Here is a 26,790-nt window from a genome sequence, read left to right as displayed (position 1 = left end):
TATGTTACTTGAAAATATGAAACTAAAATTATTTTGATATAACATTCCCTTTTAGAGTTTTTCATTTTACATTATTGTTTTCTCTATTTTGAATGTATGCTAATTTTGTAATTTAGCGACCTGGAAAGTTTTCCTTTTGTCTTTGGTAAATATTTATTTATAATTTAGATCACAGATTTTTTTTTTTTTAAGTATCTTTATTGGTCTTTTTCATATTATTCCATTCCCTTACAAAACATGGCAAAGCAAAATTGTGAAGAATACAATAGATATCCGCATGCAATCGTCATCATAACAACATTATAATAATATAGCTGCTCCTATTACCGCAGCACGATTTCACATGCATAAACTCACATCATCTTATTACTAATAAACAGTTTCTCATACATTGTTGCAATTGCCTGCCCACCACATATCTCAGCAGCCTCCAAGTGCCTTAGATCACGGATGGTTTGATTGTGTCTGTTAGGCTCCTTGGGTCTCACTACAAGTTAATCCAAATTTCATAATTGAACTTGGGGAGAAGGGGAATTTCTGTTGTGTGTTGTCTAGATACCCATCCCTTTTCCTAGTATTAGAGTACCTCCTTTACATTTTAATACGGTATTGCACTTTGTGCCACATTGTCGTCAATGTGGATGTGCTGTTATTGCTATGTGTGTGTGCTGCTGTATGCCACGGGGATGAGGGACTTGTTCCAGGGTCATTGCAGATGTGCAGTGTGCTACACATTGTTGTGCATGTGTGCCATTGTGCCCATCTCCCCCCGTCCCCCAGGTCCCTGGTCATTACTCATACTGTTGATGTTGTGTCAGGTCCTCTCGGGCTGTGTCCTGACTCCCACCTCCTTGCAGCATCTCCACAGTGCTGACTGAGGCCTCAGTTCCCTCCAGCTACTCCTGTGGCACAAGACTCCCACCTCCTGTTGCCGTTGCTGCCTTCCTGTTGGTAGCGGGTTTCTGCTTGGTTTGGCTTTTCACATCATGCCAGCGCCTCTTGTCCTCCACCATTGACCTCCTCGACACTCCGACTGTATTCACGTTGGTATAATTGTGTGTCAGTTGATGGTAGTGTTCTGTCACCTCCGTGACGCTGATCAGCTTTTCCTGTGGACTGCACCCCGTCTTCCTCTCACTCTTCTCCTTGGCCTTCCCCAACCCCGTTGTTCCTTGGTGGTGGCTTGTGGGGTTTGCGTTGGCCTCTGCACTTGGTCCTGGTGCATCCATAGGGCTACGCAGTTGCTTTGTATCCCCTTTTATTTCCGTGGCTTTTATGGTGCATTTTCTAGCATGACGCGTGGGAATTGCAGGCCTGTGGCTGGTTTTCGCTCGTTTTTTTGTCATGATTGGCCTCATTGCAACTTTTTGGGCGTTGGTGTTTCGGGTTTTTGCTGCATCGCGATGACTTTATCACGAACATTTGACGCGTTATCATGGGCCTATTGCATGGTGCCGCAGTGTTGAGAATACCATGTTGACAAGGTGTTATTTTCCCGCGATAGACTGCGATGTGAGTAGGTGCATTAAGCTACTTTTGCGGTAGTTATTACACTTCTTGAGAATATCCCCCATAGAGTGTCACTATTTACTCACAAGACACCAGTTAGTCACATGGTGAAAACTCAAAGACTATGGGGGTCTACTTACCAAATTCCCACACACACAGTACAGCAGCCAACAAAGCTATGCTGTGCTGTCCAGGAGAGCGGAGAAGAGCATATCTCTCTAGCGTCTGAGCACAATCAGGCAGCTGTGCTCCACCCATACACCTATGCACCATAGTGCAAGTACGTGAATGTAGTATAGGATTTGTACTGGAAGGGTACCCTTCCAGTACAAATTTCAATGCCTAGACTGACGTTTAATCTTTTCCCACTTTGTATGTGTTCCCTACAATGCAGCACACATGCAAAGTCGGAAAAGAAAGGAGAAATAAATGCATTTCTCCTTGATAGCACCTATTTGAAATGGGCATTATTTTTTAATGCAAATCCCTGTCTACTTTTTTTAGTTGACAGGGTTTTGCTTCAATAATGAGTGGTTGCAAGGGAAAGCCCATGCCCCACCACTGAACGCTCCCTTGGCACTTAGTAATGGAAAGCAGCACTATATGATATTTTGTGTTACTTTCAAGTGAATTCACAGTGCAAAACGAAAAAAACATATTTTGCGGTGATTTGCATTACATGGTGCAAAACCTTGGTAAACATACCCCTATATACTTAAATCAACACCATCTTAGAAAGAAACAAACTGCAGTTATTGTCAGAATCCTTACCTTGAAATAATCTTGAATTTTAAATAACTAAAGTGCGTTTTAAAAAAACAAAGTGATATTGCTATGTAAACAGCGTGAGTGCAAATATAAACACAATTGTATTTACTCAATATTTGGTTGCTGTTCTCTTTACTTGTGACCTACTAACTTACCTAAAACAGTGATCAACACTGCTGATTTTCTTAAAAAATGGCAACTGTAGAGTTGAACACACTTCACCAGACTTAGCTGTGTACTGTAGATGTTGATTCCCTTTATATATTAATTTTACTCTCAGACAGAATAGAAGCAGTAGAGGGGGCATTACTGAGAAAATACAAAATTGGACCAAATAAATATTTTTTTCTGGAATTGTTACTTTTGGCATCATTGTAACTTCCAATGGAATGATGAGTTTTTTCTACAAAAAGTAGGTACGTCTATTAAGAGTTTTATGGGTGCCGTACTTACAACAAAAATGTTATGCAAAGTATGAGGAAGAACACATTTTTGATAATGAGAAATGAAACACAGATTTGAATTTGTATCTACGAATTATAGAACATTTTCTTCATTTTAGGCAAAGGTTCTCTATCTGTATTGGAAGATAAAATTTTAGTCTTCAACACCATACATCGAACCGTCAAATACACACATAAATTACACAATCATCAAATAAACTTTAAAGAGGCAATAATTTAAACTAGTGTTTTCAAAAACAAATTCCAAAAATATACAGACAGAAATAATATACTGCACTACACTAGTTTTCATTCCGATTCCTTAAAAAATCATGTTCCTTACTCTCAATTTATTTGCTTGAAGAGAATTTCAACTAGGTTGAATCAATATTTGAACATACCGGAGGAACAAACCAACAGAATCAGAACTCTAGGATATTGAGAGAGTATCATATAATGAAATCAGTGGAAAGGGCTCAGAACATTAAAAGAGTAAACTAGCCACATAAAATAAAAAACACAGTTGAGCAAAGATTCACATTTGTGTCCAAATTCTCTACAACACATTTCATCATCAAAAGAATTAGCCATACAAGATGGGAGATTCTACAGTCAGAAAAGATTTTAGATAGTTATTTCAGGAAAAACCAAAGATCAAACAATATAAAATAAATTATTGTGGGTTTAAAGCAGAAATCATCAAACACTCAGGGGCTGATTATGATGCGGCCCGTAAAGGCATCGTTATGGGCAACGCGGTTTACTTTCCGACCGCCTATTATGATTGAGGCGGTTGGAAAGTAAACCTACATGTCATTCCGGCTGGCTTCCGATGGACTTGGAGGGTCCGTCCGCAAGTCGGAAACTGGCCAGTAATCTCAAGGGCGAGCCTTTCTGCCCTTGAGATTACGATGCATAGTTTCAGACATGGTTTCCATGGTGTCCTGTCCGACATGGAAACCATGTCGGAAAGCATGTTTGCATGTCTATGGGCCCCGTTCAGGGCACCCCTTGGTGCATGGCCTCCAGTTGGAAGACGAGGGGGCTCCTATGGTGCCTCCCTGTCGATCCCTTCACCTTGTGGCAGGCACCTTGAGGTGCCTGCAATGAAGTGCAGGGATGAACTGCACCTCCCTTTTATCAATGCGAGCTTGTGTTATGGACGGTTTACATCTGTAACACAACATCCTATTGCGAAAAGGGAGCATGTGACCGAATAGTGTTTGGTTGCATTGAAATTGGCCAGTCGGGACCACCAATCGGGTGTCGGCCGGTCCCAGAACCGAGTCGGTGTCAGGTGGAAGCAATTCTGGCCGACATTGAAATAAGCCCCTAAATATCGTGGGACAGTCAAATGTAACAATTGCATTCACTGCAGTAATGTAATCATAGGAAACTCAGAAAAACATCCTCAGAAAGGTTGTAAGATTCTCTTAAAACATATGATAGCAGCAATTACATATACTGTTTGAAATGTCCTTGTTGTCTATTATATGGTGGAAAAACTGAAAAAAAAAGATTACAACTCAAATTACAGAACAAAAGATCAACATTCGAAATTGAAATGGGAAATCCAGTGTGACCATCCACTGGCAAGATCACAAACAGTATTTCACAGCTTAAGTTTCAGGTTTTGGAAGTGGTTGCTCTATTATTGGACACTGACAATAATAAAAGTTTGCTCTAGAGGGAGAAAGTATAGATACAATTATTCAATACTTTACATCCAATGGGACTGAGTGACAGGTTGGAGATGTCATCTTACTTGTTATGTTGACTTGTGATAGTTACATGCACATACTTTATTTAGAGTTGGGCAGACTAGGTGCTCTGTTGTAACAGTGAAGGAGTACCCTGTGCGCCAAACTGTTACCAGCCTGCCGTATTTTGAGTCGGGTAGAATGGCAGTTGTAGATAGATACAGTAAAATGTACTCCATTTGTGTAAACCTCCCTCAGACAGCCCAGGGGATTATAATGCTTTGAAGGAAAGTCATCCAAATGTCTACCTTATTTAGAGTGGGTGGGCGGATTAATTTTGCTTTACAGTCTGCCACCACCAGGAATATCTGGCAGCAAGGGAAAGTAAAAATAAAAAATCACCACGTCATAATGGGGGAAAACTCTCATGGTGTTGTGACATTGGTTTTTATTTCTTTTCCAACAATAGACTCCCTCTTTGGGTTTGGTGTGAGCATCTGCACCAATGATGTATGCACATTAGCGCGTAAAGTCCTACACCATCCTAAATGCCTTTACTCTATCTGCCAATCTCTAAATCAGGCCCTTTGTTTTGAAAGCCTTTGAGATTATTTTTCCCTTGGAAGCGTGCAAAAAGGTTTAATGCTGAATACAGAGAATTATTCCAAGAAAATATGTGATATTGATTTGAGTTAGTTAAAAGTACTTTTCAGAGGGGGCGTGGCTAGGACGCCGGCGATGATGGCCGCCTAATCCAGGAGCTCCGCTATGCCGGGATGAACTTTTACGGAGAGCCCTGCTGTCGGAACTTCAATATGGACCACGTCGGCATTTTCAGCAACCGGAACACGTTGCCTTTCCGTTAAGGTCTGGATAATTACTTTTTCTCTCTGAAATGCCTCAGTTACGCCGTGTTTTCAACCCTCCTCACCGCGTCCGCCATTTTGTGTTCCTCGGAGCGCTTCTATGAAACCAGCGCATACGCACGAACTGTCTTCACATGCTGCTCGCTTGTGCTTCTATGTGCCCTCCCCTATTATTTTTGGCAGTATTATGAAGTGTCCCACGAGGAATTTCATTTTGAGGAGGTTATAACAGAGTCCACCCAAAGTTTTACCTCAGCCTCTCCTTCACTTACCTTCTGTGGACGTCAGCTGAGGTGACATACTATGTCCTCTTGGTTCTTGCTGTACTAATATTTATTATATGGCGCCAACTTGCCCTTGGACATGATGTTTTAGCACCCAACTCGTTTACACTGCTTTTTGAAGATGTACTGCAGGGACATGTTTCTGAACTACCAAATGCTGTATCTGAACTTTCTGTTTTGAGGATTCTCGCCTGGTTTTGAGGCGTTGAGACGCAAGGAGCTTTTGTGAAACTGAGGTGGTTGCATGTTTACCGTATCTGGCAGTTCTTATTCCTTTTGGCCAAAGCCCTTTATTGTTTCGAATTTTATTCAGGCGTCACTCCTTTTTCTACTTTATCGTCGCCACCAAGGGATTTGTTTATCTTTGGGACGCCTTGTTGAGTTCAAGTCTCGATTGCTGTTGCAGCCGTCCACCTCTCCTCTGGGCTTTTTCACCGCTCTGCCTGTTAATTTTTTAGTGGATACGGTGCATGCTTGTCAAGGTCTTTCACCTAGCCACCCTATTGCATTTACGTTCCCTAGTCCCCTCAGCACTTATGGGAAAATTGCGCAACCCGAAGTTTGTTTTTGTACCCTCAAAAATCTCTTCTACAGAGCCATCTTCATCCTCCTCATCCACAGGCTCTTCGTCTACTCCTGACCAAATGGCTGCTGCAGCTCCCAATCGTGCTTCCACTTCACAATCCTCTCCAAATAAGGTTTCTCCTCCCTCCACATCATCTAAACGCTTGAAGCAGGACTCTCCGCCTCCGGATAAATCGTCCTCTCCTATCTCTCTGGAGCTGCTCCTGGAGGAGATCCGTGCTTTATGACCTTTTGTTGAGGAGACCAATAATAAAATGCAGCTTTTTGAAATGAAATGGTCAACCATGGAAAACAGAGTTTCTTCAGTGGAGCAGCAGGTTTCAGAGATCCAAGTTAATTCCCAACGTATATCGTCACTAGAGAAATCCGTACTTGCTCTCCAGCAACATACTGAGGAGTTAGAAAATAGGAATAGGAGGAACAATTTGCGCATTTATGGCCTTCCTGAGTCTCTGGAAGGCGATGATCCTGTCTCGTTTTTCTCCTCCTTCCTCCTGAAACTTTTGGAACTGCCTGCTACTACCTCCCTTAGTATCCAAAGAGCTCATAGACTTGGCCCTCGTTCCTCCGCCTCATCTAAGCCTCGAGGAGTCATCATTCTTTTTTTGAAGTTCACAGATCTACTTCTGGTCCTTTCTGCGGCTAGATCCAAGCGTCAAGTCTCCTGGTTGGGTCAGAGGGTTTTTCTTTCTCAGGATGTCTCAAATGCAACTGCAGCAAGAAGGAAGGAATTTTTGAATCTTCGCGCTCCTTTACGCTCTCTTGGAGCCAGATATGGCTTATTCCATCCTTGCACCTTCAAAGTTACTCACCAGAACCAAACTTGGTCTTTTCAGGATCCTGCGGAACTGAAGAACTTTATTCACACTCACTCCAATACTAGCATGGATACTTCTATTGCTTGTGGTTGAATGTTTAATTCTCCTTTTTTTTTTGCAGGGTTACTCGGAAAATGTTTTTGCATTACATCTGTGTCCTATTGTTGGTTTGTCTTTTGATCAGTTTTTTGTGAGTATCTTTGGTGTTATTTTCGCTGATTGTTGCTATTTCTGTTGGTTTTTTATTGACTCTTATTTTCTCTCATTTTGCATTTTGGACTATGTTTCTTTTGCATGCATTTCTTTTTTATTGTTATTTCCTTCATTGTAATCGTTCACATCCTCCTTTTCTTTATCTAGGTCGACTGGTGGGCTCCTCCTTATTCCTCATGGTTTGTCCTATTCGTCTTTCATCCTGACTCGGTTTGTTCTCCTGGTTTTGGGCGGTCAATCTTGTCGAATCCTTCACAACCCCGTCATACTTGTTATGTCCCCCTCAGGTATGTTATCTTCAGTCATCCTTTTTGGATATGTACTGTCTCTTCTTATGCTTTTCTCTTCTTTCCTCTCCTTTTTGCTCTCCCTATTATTCACTTCTGTCTCTTTTTTATTTGTATTTTTATTTTGTCTTTCCATTTGTACTCTTCCATTTGATTCCCTTTTCTGCTATTTGTTGCAGCTTCCCTTCTTTTTATTTGTTGTTTTTGATATGATATCTTTTCTCTTTTTAAATGTTACTGTAGGTATTGTTCCTGTTAATGCTTTATTGCGTTTAAATTCAGAGTAATTTCCTGGAACTTAAAGGGTTTTATTAATCCCATTAAGCGTCAGAGGGTTCTTTCCCACCTTGCTTCATATAACCCTGATATTGTTCTATTACAAGAGACTCACTTCTCGGAGACTGAATCTCTCAAGCTAAGGCAAGGTTGGGTGGGTTCGGTGTTATTTTCTCCCTCTACCAATAAGAAGAATGGTGTCGCTATCTTGTGTCATAAAAGGTTAACATGTAAGGTTTTATTACAAGAAACAGATTCTGATGGTAGGTGGATATTAGCTAAGTTATTGATTAATACTGTTCCTTTGACTGTCTTTAATGTCTATGGTCCTACACAACCTGATTTATTTTTTTGTCCCTCAATCACGAGCAAATGTATACAGTTTAGAGATGACCTCTTTATTCTTGGTGGTGACTGTAATCAGATTGTGGACCCTTTCCTTGACCGTAAGTCAACGGTTCGGTTCATTCCTCATAAGCCTCACAAACAATTTCTTGATACTATCTCTCAAGCACCTCTCACCGACTCCTGGAGACTCTCACACCCTGATACTCTTGACTACTCCTTTTTCTCTCCTCCTCATTCATCTTTCTCTCGCCTTGACTATATTTTTCTTTCTCCTTCTTTATCGCAAAATCTACTCTCCTCTTCTATTGAACCTATACTTATTTCGGACCATGCCCCTATTGTAACGGATCTCAACTTTCTTGCTCCGCGTCCCAAGTCTTCTCGTTGGCGATTTAATAATTCTCTTCTTACTGATCCTTTTTTTTCCTCCTCTTTTCGATCCTTTGCGACTGAATTTTTTATGTTAAATGACGTTTCTAACATTTCCCCACATTCTCTTTGGGACTCTTTTAAGGCCACAGCTCGCGGGTTTGTTATTAACTTTGTTTCTAAGAAGAAGAAGCGTTTTCTTCAGAAGCAGAAAATTACATTGGCCCATATTAAAGCTTTGGAACATAAATTTTACTCTTCTCCCAATAATTCCGTCTCTCCGGATCTTATTCATGCCAAACTCGAGTACAATAAAATTACTACTGACAACGCTTCGTCGGTGCTTCTTCGTAGTAGTGCTCGTTACTATGGCGGACGAAATAAGGCAGGTAAACTCCTTGCCAATTACCTTAAGTCCCGTAAGGAGCGCTCCCTTATTGAGTCCATCCGCTCTTCTGATAACATCCTATTACATAAAACTCAGGATATTCTTGATCAGTTTCAATCCTTCTATTCTACGCTTTACACACCGGAAGCTTCCCCCCCCTCCTCTCTGGTTCAGGCCTACTTTGATAAACTTCATACACCTTCGAATTCTCACCTTATCCTCCCAGACTTGGAAGCTGATCTCTCTTTACAAGAACTCTCTGCGGCTTTGAATATTCTCGCCAAAGGTAAAACCCCAGGCCCTGACGGTTTTTCAGTTGAATTCTATCTGCACTTCTCTGATCTTTTACTCCCCAAACTTCTTTCTCTCTTTCAATCATTTTATTTGCTGGGCAAAGCCGAGGGTACATTCCAAGAAGCCACCATTTGTCTCATCCCTAAGGATGGTCGCGATCCCAAATTCTGCAAGAACTATCGTCCGATCTCTTTAGTAAATGTGGATTACAAGTTGTTTGCTAAAGTTCTAGCGTTACGTCTAGACCCTCTTATGCCCCATCTTATTGGGAAAGAGCAATGTGGTTTTGTTAAAGCCGACTTACCTCTGATAATTCTCGCCTCTTCCTTAATGTTTTAAATAATGTTCCATCTCTCTCTATCTCCTTGGCGGCTATTTCTGTTGACGCGGAGAAGGCCTTTGATAGAGTTGATTGGTCTTTTCTCTTCGCTTCATTGCGTTGGCATGGCTTTGGGCCTAGTTTCATTTCTCTTATCTCTCTCTTGTACTCCGCCCCTAAAGCTGCGGTTTTGGTTAATGGTCAGGTTTCTTCATACTTCCCTCTTCAGCGGGGTGTTCGTCAAGGTTGCCCCTTGTCTCCTTTACTTTTTGTCCTTGCCCTTGAACCCTTTTTGTCTTCCATCCGTAACAATGACTCTATTTTGGGTTTTCCTTATGGTGATAGCCAATTGAAGCTCTCTGCTTATGCGGATGATGTTCTTCTCTTCATTTCTACTCCCGAAACTTCTATTCCTCCCTTACTGTCTGAGTTTGATTCCTTTTCCCAGGTCTCGGGTTACAAAATTAATTCGGATAAAACTGAAATTCTTCCCCTTACCAAATTTTGTACTCCTTCTGTATTCTCCTCTACTGGATTTGCTTGGAATAGTTCCAAAATTAAGTATTTAGGAGTATGGTTTTCCAACTCTATTTCCTCCTCAATTTGCTTAAATATGTCTGCGGTTCTGTCTCGTATTGATCATTTATTTTCTACTTGGAACCCCCTCTTTCTCTCTTGGTGGGGACGAATAGACTCAATCAAGATGATGATAGCTCCTATTTTAATTTATATTTTTCTATGTTACCCGTTCATATCCCCGCAATTTATTTTAGACGCATTGATTCTTGTTTGTCGAGATTTCTTTGGAACAAAAAGAAATCTAGTATCTCTTTAGCACGTCTTTGTAAGCCCAAATCCAATGGTGGGGTTAGTTTCCCAGACTTTCGTCACTACCATAGGTCGTTCTCTCTTCGTCAGGCGTCTAGTTGGCTGGACTCCACTCTTTCTCCTCTTGCCCCTCTTTGGCTGCACATCGAGCAAACTTTGTTATTGCCTTTTTCTTTCAAAGAGTTTATACATTTCTCTGCCAGGGCTCCGCACTCGTCATTCCCTTTATTTAAGCATACCTCTTCTCTATTAAAACCTCTTTTTAACCCCTCACCTACTACTCGGGAGTCTTTTTTGGATTCCACCATCTGGTATAATTCACTTATCCTTATAAATAACAGACCCATCTTCTGGAAAGTTTGGAGGTCCAAAGGCATCATCTGGGTAAACCAAATTTTTGATGGAATTTCTCCTTGTTCCTTTCCTCTATTTCAGAGGTCCTTTCACTGCCCTTGCTCCTTTTTGCAAAAGTTTGTTACTCTAATGACAATTATTCTTGATATTTTCTACTCTCGTCCTTCCTCCCCTTCTTCTGTTTCCCACGCTCCTCTTCTTAAGGTGCTTTCTACCTTCCCCAAGGCTTCTCTTATCTACAAATTATTTTCCTCTCCTAATCCAGATCGTCCTAAATCTAAATTGGAACTTTCTTGGGAGGCGGATTTGGGTTGTGTTTGGTCCGTTGCCTTATGGGATAAAATCTGGTCCAGATCTCTAAAAATTTCTTGTTCTGCTTCGCTCACTCAATCTCTCTTTTATTTGTATCACAGGCTTTATTTTTCTCCACTTTCTCTAGCTCGTTTTTCCTCCTCTTCTGACTCCCTCTGTTAGACATGCTCTACCCCTAATGCCAATCTATTTCATCTCTTATTCTTATGTTCCTCTGTTTCTCACTTCTGGGACGCCGTTTGGCTATACATCTCTCGTATTTTCACAATCGCCTCTCATTACTCTATATCTACCCTTTTTCTTGGCAGTCTGTCTGATTCGCTAGTTCTTCCTCCTCACTCTCGCGGTCTCTTTGACCTTATGCTTGCCTTAGCCTTTCAGCATATCTCTTCCAACTGGAAATCCCTCACAAAGCTCTCCATACGTTGTTGGTGGAATTCTCTATGTCATTTCCACAGGCTTGACACTGCTTTTGCTTCCTCCTGTAATCCCGCTCACAATAGAGATCTATTCTGGTTGCCTCTTACTTCATACCTAGACCGGATGATTCGTAAGGATCTATCAAGTATCACTGCAGAAAATTTTGATCCACCTTGAGGAAATTATATCTGCTTTTCTTATAGTAATATTATAGGATGTATCTATCGTTTGATTGCTCTTTCGTGTTGCATTTTGATTGCTGTTTTACCTACAGTATTCACTCACTTAAGTATGTTATTGTATTTTTATAGTGCATTGTTACCATTTCTCTCTTTCCCCTTTTATTCTTTGCTCCCTTCCTTTTCTCCCTCTCTCCTCATTTCCCTTTAAAATTCTTATAAAATGCTTTTGCTAGTTTCTGATGATATTGGCCTGTTTATGCTATTTTAACTGTATTAATGCTATTGCTGATATCTTTGTACTAATATGTTCTTGAATAAAGCTTTTCAAACACAAAAAAAAGTACTTTTCAGAGAAATTATTAATAGTTTATAACTTTAGCATTCCTGGTTCGTCTTATGGATTCTATTTGCGAAATATAAAAGATCTTCAACATATATAAAGACTGTTGATACTTCATGACGTCTATATTTTTATCTTATGTATTCGCAGAAAAAAAACGAAATGAACTTGAGATACCAGCGAGAAGGTAAATCAAGAGCATAAGTTCAAGCAATAACCAGTTTCACTAACATCCCAGAGAGGCTGAGGTTTAGAGATGCCCTGGAGGTATATCCTTTATCACACATAATGTTATAATGAGTATTCACAGAGACATGATAATAAAGACATCATCTTGTTTTTAGATGATCCACTAAAACCCATGGTTCGTTGAGTCTGACAGGACCATGGTTTTATTTTCCTGTGCACAATCACTGTGCCTATATTTCTGGTTGAGAACAAGAAGAACGAGTGTTGAAAGGCCTGTTGTAAGAGAGGGTGGCACATGTTGCATTCTGAGGCCTGCAGCCCTGTGTTGGATGGGTTAGTGGCAGTGGGTTTCCTTTAGTAGCCCAAATTAAGGTTTTGCCAATGAGAACCCAGCATTTTGCTCACGTCTACATTAATTGGGGAAATCACACATTTAATGGAATAGAACTGCTCATTTACAGTGCTTTTCCCTTCCTGCCAAACTCGAAATCCTTTTGGCCCTCAATACGAGTTAGGGTGTTTTATTTCGTGTGATAAAACTCCAGGTGGACTAATAAGTCCGTTTTTCGCTAATTGCTTAAAAATGTTGTTTATTATATCTACAGCAAATACAAGTCTGTTGCAGACTGTTAGAGTGAAATTTAGTCTAATAAATAAACCAATCCATGAATAGATTAGGACACATAGAGTTTCATTAGCCGGAGGATGGACAACGAAATCCCTAAGCTGCAAGTATCTAAAAACGTTGGGGCAGATTTACAACCCCCTTGCGCCACTTTTGCGTCACTTTTAACATGGGCAAAGTGACGCAAAAGTGGTGCAAGGGGCTTGTAAATCTGCCCCGTTCTGCCGATATGTGCTGCAAATATACTGAATTGACCCAAATGAAACAAAGATCATGTCAGAAAACAATTGACCAAGTTGTTTAAAACCAGTCTGGTGCCAGAATTTTACATTGCCCTCATGCCGATACAGTGGCATATTAGGGTTCAGGCCAAGGGTGGTATAATGATTAAAAAACGAAATATTACAATATGTTTTAAAAGAGAACCAGATCTTATGATGGACAAAAAGTGTAATGAGCCTAATTCATTTAAAACAGGCTATATCGATCAAGCCCTGCATAGGTGTCGAGGTGCGACTAAAAACTGATACTCTGGAAAGAGAAAGGACAGCTGCCAGTCAGACTCACCCATAGTGGACAAGAGACGTCATCCAAATGAAGAAATAAAGCACAGCCATAACAAAGAAAGGGCCATATCACCCACTTCACGAGCTAATTGTAAAACATGGATGGAAGTTGTTTTATATATCCCCATGAAAATCTCTGCCAACTATCTTCAACCTTCTTAAAACACAGCTTGGGGAGATATAAGGGTATAGACCTCAACAGGTACAAAAACCAGGGCAGAATAACCGTTTTAGTCAAGTTGCGCCTCCCAATCAACCCCGAGAAAAGTTTATTCGATTTACGAAAAAGAATCATAGATTTATGATGCACCCTCTCATAATTGAGATCAACAATATACTTTAAGCAGGTGGAAATACGAATTACTAAATAAGTGGTTTCTTTTACTGCTAGGAGTTTAAGAATCCTGGTAATAAACTAGTAATGATCTAAGTTTTGTCAATATTTACTTTATACCCAGAAACTGTGTCAAAACAACCAGCCACCGCCCCAATACCAATAATGTGCTTGAGCCAGAGATGATGACAGAATGGCAATGTCATCCTCATATGCCATGACCTTTCCTGTAAACTGGTTAAGACGCAGTGGGGGATTGGTGTCTGAGAGCTTTAGCTTCTGCATCAATGGTTCCAGGTATAGCACAAATAATAGAGGGGATGACAGAGAACCCTGTTGGGTTTCCCAATGAAGCATGATGTTATCCAATATTCTCCACGTACTTCCTATTTGGGCCAATAATGAGGAATAAAGTGTTTTAACTGCAGTAATACACTTCTCTCCTAGGCCCCACTTTTGCCAGAACTAACCACAGAAAGCCCTACAAACCCCTATTGAATGCCTTCTCTGCATCCAGGAGAATCATTCCTGCCGGCCCACCCTGTGTTCCTGCCAAATCCGAAAATGAAATGACCATTTTAATGTGAGCAGTTGTGTCCCACTCTGGGATAAAGTCGTGCTGTATAGTATTTGCTAAAGTAGAGTTATGTCTGTATTCATCAAAGAAATTGAACGGTGAGATCCACAATTGAGAGGATCTTTACCCTTCTTTAAATAAATTTGAATATACGCTTCTCCTAAGCTGTTACAGACGGCAGAAAAGATTGGAGCATTGAGCAGCTCTTAAAGTCCAGGAACAATAATATCCAGCATAGCTTTATAGAATTCAGTAGAAAGAGAATCCGCCCAAATGGTTTTCCTCAAGTCAGGCTTTGCTAATCTCTGCTGGTGTAATTGGAGCATCCAGTATCATGCGTTGAGTGACTAATTAGCAAGGTAAACTTGCTGCCTGCAGATAGCCTTTTATGGCTTCTTCTGAAGGAGGACTCTCATCCTTATATAGAGCAGCATAAAACTCTTGAACTACTCATAAGATATTCACAGGATCTGATCTGGTCTGACCTACCAAATTATGGATGCTAGTGATTGTGTTCTTAGATTGTCTGCCTCTAATCTAAAACAATAAAGCCCTCCCCTTCTTTTCAATGTTTTTAAAACTAAGAACAAGTTTAGTTTGCCACTTTTTGAAGGCTTGATCACAAATCTATTTCTGTAGCTTCATACTTGAAAGGTTAGTTGCTCCAATACCTTTTCTGCTTCATAAAAGTGGCCTTCACAGATGCATTGAGAGTGTTTTAATGCCACAAAAAGGAGATCAGCATGGGACTCCTACCAGCGCTTTTCCCTTTTATCATGCTGAATAAAATAGCTAAGAGTCTGACCATGTGCTACAGCTTTCATCGCATCCCACACTACTGTCGGCGACTCTGAGATTTGGTTAGCAAGAAAGTACTCTTTCAGGCAGTCCGTCATATCATTTAAATATTGTACCTAAAGTAATAATTTGCTATCAAAAGACCACCTAGAAAGTGTTGTGTAGTTCCTATAAATCTATATAGGATCTGCACTTAAACTGTGGGATTGGTGGCCAGACTGATTCCAGACACCCCCACCGAATATGTTCGCCTGTATACCAGCTAGCTCACAATGCCACTGTGAACTCCTCTTACCAAGGAGAGACTAGTTTCTGGCAACAATCAAACATGACAACCCTGACCCCTCAGGGGTCATGGAAACAGTACAGTACTTTTTGCTCAGTCACTTGTGCTCACTTTGCCTCGGAAAGATACATTGAATAAATGATGGGGACGTTTTGAATAAGCATTTATTGAACCAGCGTCATTCTAGTGTAAAATATGTGTGCTGCAACAGCCATAAGACATAAACAGATATATACGGGTATGAGCACCAACAGAGTAAATAGATGGTAGAATTCTACCATAGTGCTAAAACAATGAATATATGCATGCATATAAATACATCACAGTAATAATGCAGACTCCTAAGATACTAACCCTAACTAGATGTACCTAAATGTACCTAGCATGTCTTTAGGTGTATAATCAAGAATCTCCCTAGGATGGAGCCAACCCCATTACCTGAAGTCAGGTCTTGAGATGGACACCCCGCGAGGAATGTCAGACCACTGCATGCTGGAGTGTCTGCGTGCAGGAACCTCAGCATCTTGTGTCAACATGGAAGTCTTTCTCCTCTGCCTGTCCCAGCAAAGATGTGGTTCTTTTATACCCAAAAATGTACCCTCAGGAGTTCTACTTTGCTGTGGTATGTCGGCCGAGGATGATGATAGGGGGGACCCTTATAAATAGTTATTTTGCAGAAGATGCAGAAGATGGTACTCCTGCATTGATTCTGAAAAACCTCATGCATAATAAATTAGGCTAGTTTTCGGAGAAAACCACACAATATTTATGAAGCACCTAACTAGGTAAAAGGACAGAACATACCCGTTATGTAGTGCAAATGTAGGTAAATGTAGGTGAAAGGTTAGGTGACTACCCAGGCCTATATTGGGGTACATTATGAATCATAACACCAACTCCTCATCCGACCGGACGATATACTAAACGTTTTAAAGGAGATGTCTTTATAATCAATCATAAAAACAGTGTTAAATGTTCAGGATAAAATTTCTAAAAGTTATACAAAAATGCTCAAAAAACTTTATAAGTCCTTTATGAATGTAAAAAAACTCTATAAGTCCTTTAAAAATGTTCATATACAGTTTGAGCAACTGAGTACGTCTGAAAGCCATGTTGCTCAGTAACAGTGTGAAAAGACAAATTTTGGTTATAATTCCAATTTCGGTTGTTTTAGAAAAAACACCAAATTTTTCCCAGCACACTGAGAGCCAATTTTTTACATGTCTTGTGTGGGAGATAGAACATCCCAGCTGCTTGCCTTCTCAGACCACAGTCCCTGTAACACCTCACAGATCAGGTAAATCGAGCAAAGGTGATCTTCTTCAGTTCTCACAGCCGATACTGAGGAAGCATTTGAAACATCAAAAGCCTGTGTGCCTTCAGCAGAGCCCGCGTCCAATCCAACAGGAGCTGAAACATCCTGTGGTTGCTATAAGAATGCTGAGATCAACATGGGAATACGCTGAGGACACTGCACTATGTAGGCCTTAACGGGTCCAGCAATACATCCACATCCGGTGGCTCAACCAATGGAAGTGTTAGACAGAGATCCAACACGCATTCTTGTCCACAGTATAAGCAACAAAGAACAGGCAAGACACAGTTAATCCAGACTGGTCGGAATGATAGGAACCAATTCTCGCTTAGCTCTCGAAGCCGAGGTGTGCCTAGATGGAGTACCATGCGTTCACGGCAACGTCGCTCCAAGGGTGCTTTTTCCATCTCCTTGGGATCTGGTACATTCATTGCGTAGCAGAAAAAATTAAATCAGGATTCCCACTACCAGTAGCAGGATTAGTGGAAACCCTCCAAAGACGTTTCCAAATTACTGAGTGTATGAAAACTGGAATCACTCTAAAGACTGTCTGAAAGGTGCTTATTAGTCCAGAACATACGGTATTAAATAAGTGTACTATACCTTTCGTATCAGACATGTTAAAGATATGTTCTACCATTTCTCTGAAATAGAATAGGCAATTTGTTCGTACTATTGCCTGTATCTCAGCTGAGGACCTTGCAACCTGAAGATCAAAAGTTTCTCAGGCTGAGGGCGCATCCTTTTGTAAAAGCATGGCTTTCAGTCGGCTCAGAGAATCAAACTGTATAAAGGAAACATTCAACAAAGGTCATAACGGCACCTCCCTGACTGTGCGTATCAGCGGAAACAATACTTGCATACAACAAGTAACCCTGGAACTTACTGTGACTAAATACTTGATGCCTGAAGCATACCACAACAACCATGATCATTCAGCATTAAGCAACTCCCATTCGAGAGCAGCCTGAATACTGGATTAACCACAGCAGCTGGGGATCCCTTTAAATGACAGGATAAGTTTCCAACTGAACCATTACAGGCCCCATGAAGCATAATATCCTGGCAAAGTAGAGACCCACTTAATGAAGTCTTGCAGTCTGTACCACTGAGAAACACTTCAGTGTCCCCATTCCTGCATCTAAATCTATACGATAATTCCCAAGATTCATGGATAAAGTCCTTACCCATTGCTTCACATCTGCCTATCTGGTGGTATTCTAGGCAATATTGAAATTGGAAAGTTGTTACTGGCAATGTTATATGGCCATGAATTAACCATTCTGTGGATGGTGACTCTGCCACGGTGAAAGATAATTGGTCTAATTTTTCAATGGCAGCATCATATATTTTGCATCTCTTTGTGCCATTGTTGTCTGCATTTCTGTTAAGTTATATGCAGAGAACAAGGATGTACCATTGATATATTGCCAGGGCACGTAACCACAGCGCAATGATTGTAGCATCCAGCTTAATAATGGAATGGATCGTAACTGCCGATGATTCTTTCTCCAGGGTCCTGCCGTACAGACTCCTGGGGTTTGGCACAGGCACCCCTATTGTGATCCAGAAGAGGCACTCTTCTGTACACTTCCACCTCCGGATCGCCCTGTAACTCCGCCTGCAACACAAACAAAAACATTAAATAGTCCTACCTAACCGTGCTCCCCAGGCAACTCACCGGGTATGCGGTAGGTTGGGAGATGGCGTGTCTGGCCACAAACAGGGTGCCCAGAAGGTGGGGTAAGGTATAAATACCTTCCCCCAACCCTCTGCGCTCCGAAACTGATGCAGCCTGCACTTCGGGCTGTGGGACTCCTCCCAAGGGTCCCAAGACTAGAGGGGGGTGTAGGTGTGCCTAAGTGGCACTAAGGTGGCTGCCCTTTTAGGTGGCCCACTGCGTGAGCCGTGGGCAGCTGCATACTCACAATATAGGCAACACTCCCCACCCTTTGCAAAATTAGCATGCACAATGTAATAAATAAATAACCAACACAATTTTTTGTTGGGAAAGAGGATGTAGCCTTATGGCTAGATTGGTCGACCTCGAAGCTGGGGAACCAGGTTCGAATCTTGGCAACGATGCTCAACATCCTGTGATTCTGGGCAAATCACTTAATCTTCCCGTGCCTAACAAAAATGAATGTGTCCTTCTGTAACGAAACTTGTGCTATGTAAAGCACTCTGATAGCCGATGTCTCAGGTTTAGTTCGCGCTATATAAAACTCCCCAAAAAAAACCTGCGATTGCCTGTGTTGTAAGATGGACAGATCCTGCTCCATTTTATCTATTGCAGAAGACACAATGTTGCCCAGTGAATAAATTCTGGATGTTAGTGTGGTCATTCCATTGTCGTCCACTGCCAAAGCCTTTTCTAAGTTAACTCTGTCAATTTCACACAATCTCTCCGCAGCTTCCTGTTGAGAGAGTTTTCAAACTTAGTTGTAAATAGCATATAAGAAGCGTTTACGACGTGGTTTCCTGGGACATAGCAAAAAATCCCTTAAATCCATGTCATCTGAGAGTAAGGGCAAGTGTTGTTTCACCTGGGACAGTGTTGAAGTTCTTAGCCAATCTAGGTATAACTGGCCAACACTGTATGATGTCACCACCCCTGGATGTTCTCGTTGTACATAGCGTAGGTCAGAACTATGGAAAATGAACCCATTGGTGGTACCCTTGCATCTTAACTGACACTTGTTTGTGTCGATAGGCTAAACTAACCATCCCTTCCAATTGGGGTCTGATGAATTGTATGAAATGTCATGCATGATGTCATTTAGCGTACCCTCACTGTGTTCTGATTTTGTCATCCCTCAAAGTGTGAAAGCGAGGTAATATGAGGTGTGTTCAAGTCCTTAATCTTGGCTAACCCCAGACAGGAAGTCTGTTGCACAGTATAGCTCAGGAAAATGATCTGTTGTTGTATGAGGCATGCACTAAATATTGCCTCAGTTCCTTGAACCTGTCATTCCTTAGTCCCCCAGACGGATTTTATGTCTATTGTGGAAACACTGTTCAGACAGTTGGGAAATAAAGAATGCAGAGTATAACTGTTTTGTGTTTGTAAGCATATTTTTTTTGAAGATGTACGTGCAAGCTTATAATAATATGAGGGTGGATATGATATATTGAACCCAGAAAAATAAGCAAAGCTAGGTAAGTTTTTTTCAGCTAAAGGTAGAAAACATGAAGTTGTTTTTTTGCGGGAAACTGGAGCTGGTGGTGACTCAGGTTCACTTGGATCCAGAGAAAAGGTGTCAAAATTGATGAAATAGCTAGATGCAGTTCGATCTACCTTTGGTAGCTCAGCAGGTTTTGTTGAACTGGCAGAAGACTCGTTTTGAGGCATATTGATATAGATGTCGGTGTTAGGCTGAATTGAAATCTGTGTTTCATTTCTGTTTTGTTGCTGTTCAAGTTCAACAGGTACGAGTTCCATTTCTTAGTTGGCAACTCCAGTACTTCGTATAGAAGACTCTTTAAATGTTATTAGTCTTTCTGTCTGCACCTCCTGTATGGTAGCGAGAGGAGATCGACGGCTACCCAGGAGCACACGTGGCCTGCTATTTAGTATCGGCCACATAGTGTGGGTTAATCATATCAATAGAGACTAATCTCTTTTCTTTTTTACCGGCAAGAGGTGGAAGAATTAATGTTCGTATTCCTTCGACAGCCAGGACAGGTGCAGCACTCTGTATGATGACCCAATTTCTTCCTTTTCCACAATCTTTTCTCTGACCAGCTCCTATTTTTTGGGATCCAGGCAGGTCTTGCCGGGAATAATTTTACTTCCCCTGTGGCGATGCGTTTTACTTGGATGTTGCTTTGTAGTGCCGTAATATATTTAGTTCCTATAAAACAGCCAAACGGTGATCAATGTCAAATGGTTTTTCATCTGCCACTGTGCTGCCACAATCGAGATTTGGTACCCACATTCTTATCCCAAATAAGACCTTGTAATGAGAACGGCCTCTTGGGGAACTTCTTGGCATATTATTAAGTGCCCTCTGGAACCAATATAGGTGATAGACCCAACTATCACCTGAGCCTAATACCCTTGCTGTTAAAGATTGCTTAAGTTGATCATGATGACATCACTGATGACATCATCCAGTGACTGTGTGTTTCTGTAAAGTTTAAATATGTTTTATATATATATAGGCCACGGTGTATTGAAGAATGAGTGGGTGTATGACTGTCTGAATGGAAGATTTAATAGGTGTGTGTCTGACTGTGTAAGTGAGTGAATAAACATGTCTTACTAAATGCATGCGTTAGTTACTAAACTGTGTGAATGTCTGTATGAGTCTGTTAGTTGGTGTGTAAACGGCTGCATGGGTTGGTGAGTAGCTACATGAGTGTCTATATGGGTTATTGATTGGTTGTCTGAGTATCTGTATGGGTGCCTGAGTGTCTGTGTGGGAGGGGGGTGTAAGAATGTGCATAGATGTATGAATAGGTAATTCACTTGGCGTATGGGTTCAAGAGTGCATTTGTGAAGGGCTGTATGGGTGGGTGACTGTGTGTATGGGTGTGTTGATGAATGAATGGATGGATGTCTCAGTGGTATATAATCATTATATGTGAAAGTGAGTGATTGTGAGAGTGGCTGTATGGATGAGTGTGTGCTTGTATCTGGGATTGTATAAGTAAGTATGTGTTAATATCTGTATGAATAAGTGAGGTGGTGTGTGTATAACTGTATAGGTTGGTAAATGGGAGAGTGAATGATTCTTTGCATGATTGACTCGGTGTGTGAGTAACTCTATGGATGAGTGGTGATGTGTGGGTGTCTGTATAGGTGTATGCATGCAAATGATAGTGCTGTATTGATCAGTCACTATAGGTATGAGTGACTGTATGGGTGAATGAGTGGACGTGTGCGTAGACCTAGGAATCAGTGAGTCGGTATGTAGTAACTGGTATTGGTGTGTCTATGGTTTTGAAAATGGTAGTCTGTATTTTAGAGTGGGTGTATCAAAGGTTATATTAGGGTGTGAGGAGGTGCATCAGATTATCACCTGGATTATGTCATCAGTTATGTCATTTCAGATGTCATCAGTGATGTCACTGACCATGTCATGAATTATGTAATATGTAACATCATCAGCAGTGCATTGCGGGGGTGCAAGTTATAGTTAGCTCAACTAACTATAATGGCTGAATTTCTCTGGTTTTGTACGGGTGAAATGTCCAACTAACTATTAAGTCCCTGAAACCTATGTTTTTTCAGTGAATTTCTATGTTTTTTTAAATGCTAATTTCTAACTATAATATCCCTGAAACCTATGGTTTTTTCAGTGAATTTCAAAGGTTTTTTAAATGATAATTTCTAACTATTCCTACAGAGGTAGGACATGTGCAGAAAGGGGGAGAAACACGCCGAAAGAAGCAAGAGAAATGCAGAAAGAGGCAACAGAAGTCCAGAAAGATGAAGAAAGGTGCAGAAAGAAGCAAGAGATATGCATAAAGAACCAACAGAGGTGCAGAAAGAGGCCTTGTTGCAAAGTCATCCTGTGCCCCCAACTTTTGCTGACTGGAACTGGTGGTAACTTACTCCGACTAACCAGGCCCAGAGCCAGTGCTATCCTGAAAGACACTTCGAATACAATGAAAACACCTACATACACTAGGGTACACTATGGGCTGGGGTATCTCTGTGATTGGCATGACCTCCCCTGTAAGGTCCTAGTACATAATAGGGCAGGGGGATTAAAACTACCTCTAAGTCAGAGGTGCAGAAACAGGCAAGAGAAGTGCAGAAAGAAGCAACAGAGGTGCCGAAAGAGTCAAGAGAGGTGCAGAAACAGGCAAGAAAGGTATAAAAAGAGGGAACAGGGGTGCCTAAAGAGGCAAGAGGGATACATACATTTTCAATAGAGGTACAGAAAGAAGCAAGAGCAGTGCAGAAAGAAACAAGAGAAGTGCAGAAAGAAGCAAAAGAGATGGAGAAATAGGGAAGAGGCTACAGAAACAGGCAAGAGGGATACAGAAATTTGCAGAAGAGGTGCAGAAACAAGCAAGAGAAGTACAGAAAGAGGCAAGTGAGGTTCATAACGAAGCAAGAGCAGTGCAGAAAGAACCAACATAGGAGCGGAAAGAGGCAACAGAGGTGCAGAAGGAGGCACAAGGGGTGCAGAAAGAAGGAAGAGGAGTGCAGAAAGAAGCAACAGAGGTGCTGAAAGAGGCACGAGGGGTGCAGAAAAAAAGGAAGAGACATGCAGAAAGAAGCAACAGAGGTGCTGAAAGAGTCAAAAAGGGTGCAGAAAGAGGCAAAAGAAGTTCAGAAAGGATCAATAGAGGTACATAAAGAGGCAAGAGTAGTACAGAAAGAGGGAAGAGAGGTGTAGAAAGAGGTAAGAGAGTTGTACTAAGAGGGGTGCCGAAAGAGGCAGGAGGGGTGCAGAAAGAAGCAACAGAGGTGTAGAAAGCGGCAACAGAGGTGCAGAAACAAGCAAGAGAAGTGCAGAAAGAGTCAAGAGAATTGCTGAAAGAAGCAACAGAGTTTCAGAAAGAAGCAAGAGAAGTGCAGAGAGGCAAGTGAGTTGCAGAAAGAAGCAAGAGCAGTACAGAAAGAAGCATCAGAGGTGCAAAAAAACACAAGAGGAGTGCAGCAAGAGGTAGGAGGGGTGCACAAAGAGGCAAGAGAGGTACAGAAAGAGGCAGGAAGGGTACAGAAAGAAGGAAGAGAAGTGCAGAAAGAGGCAAGAGAGTTGCTGATAAAAGCAACAGAGGTGTAGAAAGAAGCAACAGAAGTGCAGAAAGAGGCACGTAAGGTGCAGAAAGAAGCAAGAGCAGTGCAGACAGAACCAACAGAAGTGCAAAAAGAAGCAAGAGGTGTGCAGAAAAAGGTATGAGGGGCACACAAAGAGGCAAGAGAGGTACGGAAAGAGGCAGGGTACAGAAAGAAGGAAGGGACATGCAGAACAAAGTAACAGGTGCTAAAAAAGGCATGACAGGTGCAGAAAGAGGCAAGAGAGTTGCACGAAGAGGAAAGAGGGGTACAGAAAGAGGCACAGGAGTAAAGAAAGAAGCAAGTGAGTTGCAGAAAAAGGCAAGAGAGGTGCAGAAAGAGGTAAGAGAAGTGCAGAAACACGCAATGGAAGTGCAGAAAGAGTCAATAGAATTGCTGAAAGAAGCAAATGAGGTGCAGAAAGAGGCAACAGACATGCGGAAAGAGGCAAGAGAGATGCAGAAAGTAGAAGAGATTTGCAGAAAGAGGCAAGAGAAGTGCAGAAAAAGAAAGAAATGTGCAGAAAGAAGCAACAGAAATTCAGAAAGAGGCAAGGGAGGCACAGAGAGATGTGCAGAATAAAGCAAGAGTGGCTTGCACACCATTAGTACCAATTTAACACCCACATTTAGCAATAAGTACCAGGTGACCATTCTAGGTTTGCAAAGGGCCTACCAACATGCTGTAACACTTGTTGCTGCATTTTTGGTAACGTTTGAGCTGTTTGAGCTAGAAACAAGTCATTTTTTGTTCAAATCTGCAGACTAGGGAGCAGATGATGAATTATGTGGCTAATGCGGAAAATAAATATTTGTGCGAAAGTCGGTGCAGCCAAAGAGTCACATAATTCCTGTGGCCCTGCTCATACCTCTAACTAGGTCCAGAAGTGCTCCTCATCGATTCCTTCTTTTTTTGTCTCATTGAGTTCATAGTTGAGCTTCTATGTAAACGAGAAAGACTTAACCTGACATTACCACTCCACAACACAGAATACCATACCACATAATTACTCTCCCTAACACATAATCCCACTCTACATAATTCCTATCAAATAAATACCACATAGTTTCTTTCCACATAATTTCAGTGCACAATTTACCACATAATTCCACTACACACAATGTACATCCACTCCACTCTGAAAAACATGAAAAAACATTTACATTTACATTGCCAATATCTCTAACTCTTGCAAATGTGAATCCTATAACATTGCAAACACTTCTTTAACTAGTAGTCGCATTTGCAGAGGGTGCTGGGTGTCCGGCCAGTGCTCAGGAATTCCGCTGCGTAGGACTTACAGGAGGTACCAAGAGGACTTCTTGGCCCCCAAAGCCCCTCAGGAGTAAATTGGACTTCTTACCACATCCCGTACTCTGCCAGGAGGTGCGTTTACAGAGTGGTGGAGAAAGGAGGACATTGCTTCCGAAGAAGTCTTAGCAATCCCACTGTGTGGGACTTACTGGAGGTAAAAACGAGGGGTAGTTGGCCCCCAAGGACATCCTTGGGGGCCACCTACTCCTCCTAATACCTTCAGTAAGTCCCACACAGCAGGATTACTAAGTTATCATAGCAGGCCATGCCCCCTTTTCCCACCACTCTGCAAAAGCACTTGCTGGCACGCTCTTGGATGGGGATTGAAGTCCCCTTCGCTGCTGGGGTGCCATAGGGGCCAACTAGCCTACCTGATACCTCCAGTATGTCCCAGATAGTGGGATTGCTGAAAACTGGACACAGGTCACCCCCTCTTTCTCCACCACTCTGCAAACACCCCTCCTGGAGTGTTCTAATTTGGGGAATTAAGTCACCTTGAATACTGAAGGTCCCTGGGAGCCAACTAGCCCACCTGTTACCTCCAGTAAGCCCCATACAGCTAGATTGCTGAGTGTGCTCAAAGGCCATGCCCCTTTTTACATGACTCTGCAAACACAATTCCTGGTGCACTGCTGCTCAGGGGATGAAGTCCACTTGAGTCCTGAGGTCCTCAGGACAAAAGAGGACCTCATCGCCCCACCAGCAGTGCACCAAGAGGCGTGTTTGCAGAGAGGTGTAAAAAGGGGCGAGGCCTCAGACCACCTCTCAGCAATCCAGCTGTGTGGCACTTACTGGAGGCACCTGGTGGGCTAGTTGGCCCCCAGGGACCATCAGTATTCAAGGGGAATTAATTCCCTAACTTAAAACGCTCTAGGGGGTGTGTTCGCACAGTGGTGCAAGGAGGGGGCGGGGCCTCCGGTGATATGCTGGCTTTTTTTAATATATATTTTTAGAAGGGGGCTGTGTGGCCCCCCTTCTTATAGCATTTTTGGGGTCCTGGGGACCCCATCCCCCAGGGCCTAACCCTTTAAAAAAAATATTTATTGGGAAGGGGGGCCGCTTGGCCCTCCTTCCCTAGGCCACTATTGGCCCTGAGGACCCTATTCCCCGGGGCTGGCCTCTTTTTTAAAAATAATTAAAGGGGAGGGGGGCCAAGTGGCCCCCCTCTTGTGCCACTATTGGCCCCTGGGACCCCATCCCCTAGGGCCTGGCCTATTTTTTAAATACGGGAGGGGAGCCGCGTGGCCCCCCTCCGGGCCAGTACTGGCCCCATGGACCACATCCCCCGGGGAGGGCCCTTTTAGTTGGGGACCATGGGGGGAGCCCCATTGCCCCCACGGTCCCGCCTGCTCCCCTCCTCCTGTGGGAGCTGGCATTGCTTTTGCACAAGGGGAGCTGCTGACATACAGCTCCCCTTGTGCAAAAGCAATCCTGCTTTGGTTTCCAAAAACCAAAGCAGTGTTTACCATAGAAAACAGCAATGTCCCAGGGTGGGCATCCTGGGACATTGCAGGAGCTGGCCCTGGGGGGTGTCGGTCCCTAGGGCCATCAAAGGCTCCTGGAGGGGGGCACAGACCCCCTCCCAAGTGTTTAAAGCCCTGAGGAGGTGGTGGTCCCTGGTCCCGTTTGAATATTTAGCGCCCCGGGGAGGTGGTGGTGCCCAGGGCAGTGTGGATGGGGAGGAGCCCCCCCCCCCCACATTTATTAAACAAAGTCACGGGGAGGTGTCGGCCTCCGGGGCTGCGGGAGGGCTCCGTGCCCCCGCATATAATTAAAGAAAGCCCCCGGGACCTGACCCACCCGGGGGCTTAAGGATAACAAAGCACGGTGGCCCACGCTTCGTTTAAAACAAAATATTCTCAGCTAGATTTGCAAACCCAACGCAAATTCTGCAGATTTTTCTTTTTAAATGCTTTTTTTGGGCCTGGGGGTCCCCTGAACAGGCCTAGGGCGTCAGGGTGTTTCTACCCTGCCCCCTTTTCTTGATTTTGACCCTTTTTTCACCCTTTTTCGTATGACTCGGTTACAGAGTCACAAGATGACTGTCAACCCTTCCTGGTTTGGAGTGTTGGCAGCCAATCAGAAGTCAGCTCATGCTCGGTAGGAGTCGCGACTCCTCATCCGTGCTCAGATATCGATATTTTTCT

The sequence above is a fragment of the Triturus cristatus genome, chromosome 4_2, assembly GCF_964204655.1.
Source record: "Triturus cristatus chromosome 4_2, aTriCri1.1, whole genome shotgun sequence".
NCBI lineage: Eukaryota > Metazoa > Chordata > Amphibia > Caudata > Salamandridae > Triturus > Triturus cristatus.
Note: the sequence above shows the minus strand (reverse complement) of the source record.